Raw genomic sequence first — 8,041 nt, 5'->3', positions numbered from 1 at the left:
CCCCTTCCTCAAACCGAGCTAAGACACGAAGCAATTCACATAGCCGAGCTAGGGTTTCATTTATCTTGCCTGTGTTTCTTTTAGCACGGTCCAACGATCTGTGCTTAACCTTTGTTTTTCACTTTGCAGACTTAGGTTGCCCAGACACTCTTTTGAGCGCTCAACTGAGCTACTCGGCACCATTCTCCGACCGAGCTAACACCCAAGTATAATTTATTCATAACTTAAACCATAAATGGGAAAGTATAGGTTTTTAGTAAACACACTTGGTGGTATGGCTGAATTCCGAAAGGATTATAACATCCCTGACGATGTTCACCTCACCTTAGTCGACCTAGATATCACACCATGGGGAAATCGTGGCTTTGTTCCCTTTACCCTTTTGTCCATAGTAGAAACCGGACTAAGATTTCCTGTTCAGCCTCTCCTCTGCGAATTTCTAAGGTAAACTAACCTTTGCCCAACCCAACTTTCCACCAATTCTTACCGTATAATAAATGGTATTGCCGAGCTAAATCGCCGGGCTGGTCTTAACCTCAGCTTAGCAGAGCTCTTCCACTAATATTCTATAGGATCCGCCGAAGATGGATGGGTCTATTATTTAAAAATAAGACACCGGCGTGAAAAGATAATAAAAGATACTCCGAACAAAGATGTGAACGACGACGATTTCTTCTGGGTATCTGGGAATTTTGAGGACCAACAAGCCCAGATCCCTGGTGACAGAATAAACTGGAACAAGGGTGTAGTCGGTAGGTTTATCTCGGCTTCTTTGTACACCTTTCTTTACTTCGGTTTTCAATATTTGGACCGGACTAACAGTTGTCTTCATTTTATGCAGACTCGAACTTCCTCAAGTCACAGTACGGCTACCCCAACCTAGCTACACTTCGTGCTGCGCTGCAATATCCAAACCGAAGTTGGACCGAGTTACTGAATTTTCAGCCGACCTACCGATACAGTGGCAAGCGAAAGACCAAGGTAACTGATTTCTTGTTGGAAGCTTCGCCTGAACCGGACCTAACCTTGCCCCAGATCAATGTAATTCCTCTAACTGCTGAACAAGAAATGGCCAAAAAGATAGCCGTGCGAGCCCTTCTGACCGAAACAAACCCAACCGAGGTACCACCAGCCGATCAAACTCAGGGGACCGTGGTGGCCCTTCCTTCTCAACAACCTTCATCATCTCGCCCAAAGAAGCGTGCCCGGACTACCCAAACCGAGCAACGTCTTGTTGATGAAGATGAAACCGTGGTTCCTCAAACCACTCTGCCAAGCGCTCCACCGAGCCCACAACCGGAGCGCTCTGGCCAAGCTACCTCCTCCAAGTGGGCTCCAAAAATCACCTTTCAGAACCTTGCTATCACGGATTCTGACTCAGTGGTCGCAGAGAAAGACCACCTGATGGCATTCAACATGGCTAAAGGTGTTTGCCTTCAAGCCGACATGAGGCACCACGACCACCTGACCGAGCTAAAGGCCCTTCGCTCGTCCATAAAATCCATGGTGCTGGTAAGTTGCCCTTTTTTTTTATTTTTTGATTTACTCAACTGTCTGTTCGGTTTAAAATGTTACTCTCTATCCTTTTGCAGGCTATATAGAAAAACCACACACAAGCATGTGTTGGAACTTAGGAAAACAACAAGGCAGGCCATGGCAGAAGCGGATGCCAAATCGGCCGAGCTAAAAGAATGTCAACAGAAGACGGCCGAGCTAGAGGCCGAGGTGACCCGTCTAACCGAACTAGTTACCTCGGCTAATACTGATAAACAAAAGGCCCTGGCTGTAATGAAAGAAAAATACCTGCGTGAGCTAGCCAAACTCGAAGGAAAAAAGAAAATCGAAATAACGGAGCTTGAGAAGAAGCTGGAGGCTGCAGAGGACCGGGGCTTTAAAGAGGGTGAAGCCCTATACATTAAGCAGTGTGAAGCTGCAAAGGATCTTTTCTTTAAATGCGGGTGGAGGGGTGCTGTGGTGCAGCTTAGTCATGGGCCTGAGACCGACGTCTTCAATCCTCCTCAATACTTCATACTGAGCTCACTGGTGGAGTATGCTGCTACCACTCAGCAACAGTTTCTTGAAGATTCAAATGAAAAAGAAACCGTGCCCAACGATACCCCGGTTGTCAATGATCTCGCCTGTCAGTCGGCTCGGTCGGAGCCAACGGTGGAAGACCTGACTGTCGAACTACCAACTGAAATCGCGCTTCCAACCGAGACCATACTCCCGACTGAAACTGAGCTTCCAATTGAAACCGGGCTGTGAGTTGAACTTGATGCGGATCTTAATGATCTGTTTGCCTGACTTTGCATTCTTCTTCTTTTTGCTTGATTTCTGTATTTTCTTTTCTTTGCTTTTGGACACAGGTTGTAACCGGGCTGAGGCCCCACCCTTGTACTTGCTTTGAATTTTCAATGAAGTTTGTTTTTTTGTTACAACTCTTATTTCGGTTGATCTCTATGCTTGTACTTTACTTTCTCTTGCCGAGATACTTTAGCCCAATCTTAATCATTGCAACTATAAGTATACATGCCAATCACTCTTTAGCCGAGATACTTACCTCGGCTGAAGAGTACCAAGAGTTGGTTTAATCCAGCCAATCACTCTTTAGCCGAGATACTGTAGACGCGCCCTCGGGCCCCATGCTACAGTTCGGACTCGATTTGTGTCGGTTCTTAATCTGATCTCATAATGTGCAATGTGAGATTGATAAGTCACCAAAGAGTCCAAATCCGACAAATCGTTTTGGAAAACAGATTTTTGTAAAGAAGTGCCAAACATGGACTGCTTTGCCAGATGCAGAGTCGCCACCTAAATATTTTATTTTGGGGGAATTTAGGAAACCCTGACTCGTTTGCCTAAGGCCACGTGTTCGTCATCACCAAAGTTGCCTCGGCTCGGGAACTTGGGTGCGATTGGGAAAGGTCAGCTATGAGCACCCTCTCTCGCCCGATCTGAAGATCGGCCTCTACTAACCATGATATCTTGTTTTGAAAACATTACGTGTTCTTATACCGGTTATTAGCCTAGAATTACTATGTGATGCGCACAGCAAAACAAGTATAGACTAAATTGCCTAAGTCGGAACGAAGCATCGCATTTCCGTTTGTTTAGAAAATGATTTGAATTTTGCTACTCGCGAGTAGACTAAAATACGGATTTCGATGAATTATCCCAATTCAAACAATCTAACCTTCACCCACAGGTATTCAAGCAGTTATATCACATAAGCATTTAGCCACATGGTAAGCATGCTGTTATGTTAACATTCACACTCATGCAAGATGCTAAAGCATAAATTCTCACCTAGTACTCCGTGCCAACACAATGAACTAGTTAGTAATCATGCATGATCCTAGTTCATGTTAAAATGGCTAATGCATCGCATACAGAATGTCACTAGAATAAGCTCGGCTAATCTATGGATGGCATGTGAAATACGACAGATGGCATGTATTCAAGTTAGATTTGAAATACTTATGCAATTAGCATGATGCGCCGAGCCCGGTGCATGCAATACTGATGAATGATGCACGCATGCATAGCATAAGGTATGCTAAAGTAAATATGCCTTAATACTAACCATCAAAAGCAGGGAAGTAAAAGGGAGAAAGAAGTGGGGATTGGAAGGCATGCACATATGCACCCACACTTATTACAAATTTGCCCTCGCTAGGAGCGACCGAAAGAATAATACAATTTAACTAACCTACAAACTAATTAATTATTACAAATCACCTAACTAGTAGAAAGCAATAAACAGCATCGGGAAGAGGGCCCGATGCATGCGTGCTCGGGTCTGCTTGGAAATCCGTCGCCATGCACAAGCTGCCTCTGTTTTCCCTGCTCTGCTCCTCTGAAAATTGCACAAGTTCCAAGGTGTGCTCCATGGACACTGTGGATCACCACCGACCAAGTGGAAACACCACCGACCATGTCTGGATAGTCGTCGACCATTGGTTGAGCTCTCGGCCAAATATATTTGGTCGATCAGCACTCCATCCAGTCGACCGGCCAAATCTTCCTGCGAAACCTGTTTTGACAGCAGCAGAGGGCAAAACAAGGCATGGCAATGCATTTTAAGCAAATGTGTGCACCAACACATCCCTTATCATGTTCATGACTCAAAAGGGTATGGCCCTTGACTCCCGGACCACCAATCGCGCATTTCGATGCATGATGGCCCAAGTAACCAAGTGTGCATTTTGATATCAAATGAAATGCAATGCACGTAAACAAACAAATGAGGCCCCAACCTCTATCACTTGATCAAGAGGCAAGGCATGCGGGCCAATGCAATACAACCTAGACATGCGGACTAAGCATGCAACATGGCAATGCAAACAAGCATACAAGGCATGTGACGATCATGCTAATGACAAGTATGCAAGGTGTAATGTGGATGTTCAAGCATGCAAACAAGCATGTGATAGACTAAGTATGCCACAACATGCAGGGCTAATGGACATGCAAGATATGATGCAATCAAAGCATGCGGAGTGTAAGACATGTAACAACATGTAAAGAATGGACTTAGACTAATTTAGGCAACTCTATACTAGACCCAAAACAGTGGCCAAAAGCTATGAGGATGGGGCCAAATGCACATACAAGCATGCATCCAAATGGACCAACACTTGAGCATCAAAGAGACAACTTTTAAGCACACTTAAAAGAAGATAAACATGGACACATAGCATGCATAGAAAGCTCTGAAAATCATGTTATAAAGGTGCCAAACCAAGTAAACAAGACAAGCTAAACATGCAACAATGGTTCAAGATTCAAGGAAAGCCTAAGGGGCTTAAACCATGGCTAAGTCAAACAAGCCTCACAAAGCTAAAAGGACTTAAAACAAGGTCCAAGACAGACCTAAACAAAGCTAAGGACACACCTAGATGGCATATAAGTGGTCCGAACATGCAAGCATACAAAAGAGGCCACACATGGAGCATAAGATGACAACCTTGTAAGGCATTAAAGGGACATCAAATATAAGCATACAAGCATACCATTGTAACATGCCCGTGGGGTACCCGCGCGCGTTAAACAGTTCGGACCCCCGAGATCTCTTTGATCTATTCTCACGAGTGCAATGTGAAACATAGATGAGAGTCCAGATTTGGCAACTTTTATTGAAAATCCATTTTATTGCAATTTTGTCAAAAATGGACTGCGTCATCAGATCTCAGACTCGCCACTTAATATTTATTTTGGGAAAATTAGGAAACCCATGACTCGTGCCAAGGCCACTGTTCGTCGTAACCAAGGATGCTTGGCTCGGAACCTTAGGTATGAGAGGGGAAGGTCAATAATGAGTACCCCCGCCCACCCGATCAAAGATCGGCCTTTACTAACCATGATATGAATTTTATTTTATTTATATGTTCATGTTCTGATTAGTTAATAAATCCTAAAATTTACTATGTGAAGCATACAAGTATAGACTATGCCATTCATTTTGAAACAATTTGATATCATGCATTTTGAAAGAGTTTTGACGATGTACAACCCAAATAAATTGAGTTTACAAGCATGAAAAATCAACATCATTCCAAATTAAGCGACACAACCTCCATCCACTGGCATTCATAGAGTTATATCACATAAGCAATTAGCCTCATGGTAGAATGCTAGACATAGTAAGAAAAACACACACACACGGGATGCTAAAGCATAAAAACTCACATGTTTGATGTCCCACGAACAAGCTGCAAAACAAAGTTAGTAAAATATGCATGATCTTATATACAAAACCCTAATGCAATTCACTCATGAGATGCAACTAAAGATTCGGCTTCTAAAATATGATATGTGAATCATCTCAAGAGCATGAGGTAGCGCACATAATCACATAGGAATTGATTAAATCCACAAATGCAAACTTAGCCGAATCAAGATGCATCAAACATGGATGCAAAGCATAACTATGATGAAAAATAAATATGATGTTTATGTACAAATAAAGAAAGCAAGTAAAAGAACGGGATAGAAAGAAGCGGGGCGGGGAATTATTACAACATTTTAAAGAATAATTACAAACTAAATTAGAGAGGGATGAGGAGAATATTACAACAAAATAAAAACCTCACAATACACTCAAAATAAAATAAATAAATAAAATAAAAGCTTCATGTTCTTTAGAACCGCCGGCGAAAATTGGTCAATATTGGGAGATTACGCCATCTTGTTCGGAAGAAGCTAACCGACCGGCCAAATAGGCCGGCCGGCGAACTAGGCCAAGCAAAACCTGTCTTGTTGCAAAACCAAGAAAAGGAACAAACAAAAAATATGTAGGTGGCTCAACAAATCACTACCGGTTAGATTAAAAAAAAGAAAATAAATATAAAATAAAATAAAATAAGTGCAAACTCACAACATAAACCTAAAGCAATAAAACAAATATAAGATAGAACATGCAAAATTACAACAAAACTAATATGAGACTAATACACGAAAAAAATAAATATGAGGTAAAACATGCAAGATTACAACAAAACTAATATGAAATTAAAGTATGCGAATAAAAATAAATAAATAAATAATTATGAGCTAAACAAACTACTAGGATTATAACAACACACTATGAAATATAAAGTAAGAAAATAAATATGAGATAAACAAACCACTTGGATTATAACAAAACACAATGAAATAAGAAGCAAGAATATAAATATAAGATATAAAATATAAGAAAATGAAAGATTAAAAAATTCACCTTCCAAAGAAAGATTGAACTTCTTGATTTCCAAACTTCCTCTCGATCACCCTCAAGTGTAGGAAGTGTGTTCTCAAATCCTCAATTCGAAATTATGGAGTTTATGGAGTTTGTGGTATGGAAAGTGGCTAACTCTCTAGTTTTTCTCACTTTCAATCACTAAACGTTCTTCCTTATGATCGAGGCGATTGATCTTTGGCTATATCAGAATTTTTGGAGTGGTTTTGGTGTATAGAAATGAGGAATTTCAGTAGCTATGGAAGGTATGAGGTGTATATGGAAGATAGGAATATTTTTGGCTCAAAAACTCAAATTTTCTCTCTTTTTTCACTCTTTTCTCACTCATTTCTCTTCAATTTCGTGGTCCTCTCCCTCTCTTACAATATGATCATTCTATATAGGCAATGAGGGGGAGTAAAGGTCAAAAAGAAGGTGGGAGACAAGGTGGGAGACAAGAATGTGATAGGAGGGCAAATTTTCAAGGTGGTTGCATGGGATACTCCTTTATGGATGCAAACAAAACATCTTTTTGACTATGGAGGATGATTAGGTATAATGGAGGATGAGTGGATGCACTTGAATGGCTCAAAAAAATAGGTAAATGGGTTGTCCCAACCGAACCAAAACCAAGAAAAATGGGCTATTGCTGTTTTGGGTCGAATCAACAAAATCTGCTTTTAAGCCCAATTTCAAATAGGCATATCTCCCCTATATGGACTTGGTTTTAGGCAGTTCTTTGGTCTAAATTGACACCCCAGAAGTCTACTTTCCAATGGTGGTGGCCTCACATTTAAATTCCAAGTGTACAAAGAGATATGCCTAATTTAGTGAACGCTGTCTCGGGCTGGGTCAACAAAATCTGCTCTTAAGCTTAACTTCAAATGGGCATATCTCCCTTGTTTAGACTTGGTCTAAGGTGGTTCTTGGGTCTAAATTGAAGCCCCAGAAGTCTACTTTCCAATGGTGGTAGCCTCACATTTAAATTCCAAGTGTACAAAGAGAAATGCCTAATTTAGTGAAGGCTGCTCATTTCCTTCTTAATGATTTGATACTCATCCTTTTCCTAAACTAGCTTTCTTTCATCCCCTCCTATTTCCTTCAACTCCAAACCTATAAAGAAGATATTTTTAAATATTTTTCAAAAAGTTCACCTCCCTTCCATTCATTTCCACTTTGCCCTTACTCGGTTTACTGAAAAGTGCAATATTTTAATCGAAATGGGAGTCTCGGGACATCATAGAAACATTTGAAAAAACATATTTTGAAAAGAGGGTTTTAAGGTCTAAAATAGTTTGGCCAAAAAATGGGTGAAGGTTGGGATTA

At 41.1% G+C, this 8,041-nt stretch overlaps 1 long non-coding RNA gene across 1 annotated transcript; it reads right to left on the bottom strand.

Annotated features, from left to right (window-relative positions):
• Positions 1–5,989: 5,989 nt before the first annotated feature.
• Positions 5,990–7,091, bottom strand: LOC145797198 (uncharacterized). The gene is made up of 2 exons (XR_014338416.1): positions 6,719–7,091; positions 5,990–6,250 (listed from the first exon to the last, which is right to left on the bottom strand). It is a non-coding gene; the product is annotated as an uncharacterized LOC145797198 (long non-coding RNA).
• Positions 7,092–8,041: the final 950 nt, after the last annotated feature.

Source organism: Camellia sinensis, chromosome 8 (genome assembly GCF_055761805.1).
Source record: "Camellia sinensis isolate YWXY chromosome 8, ASM5576180v1, whole genome shotgun sequence".
NCBI lineage: Eukaryota > Viridiplantae > Streptophyta > Magnoliopsida > Ericales > Theaceae > Camellia > Camellia sinensis.
Note: the sequence above shows the minus strand (reverse complement) of the source record. Positions and strands in the feature narration are given on the sequence as shown.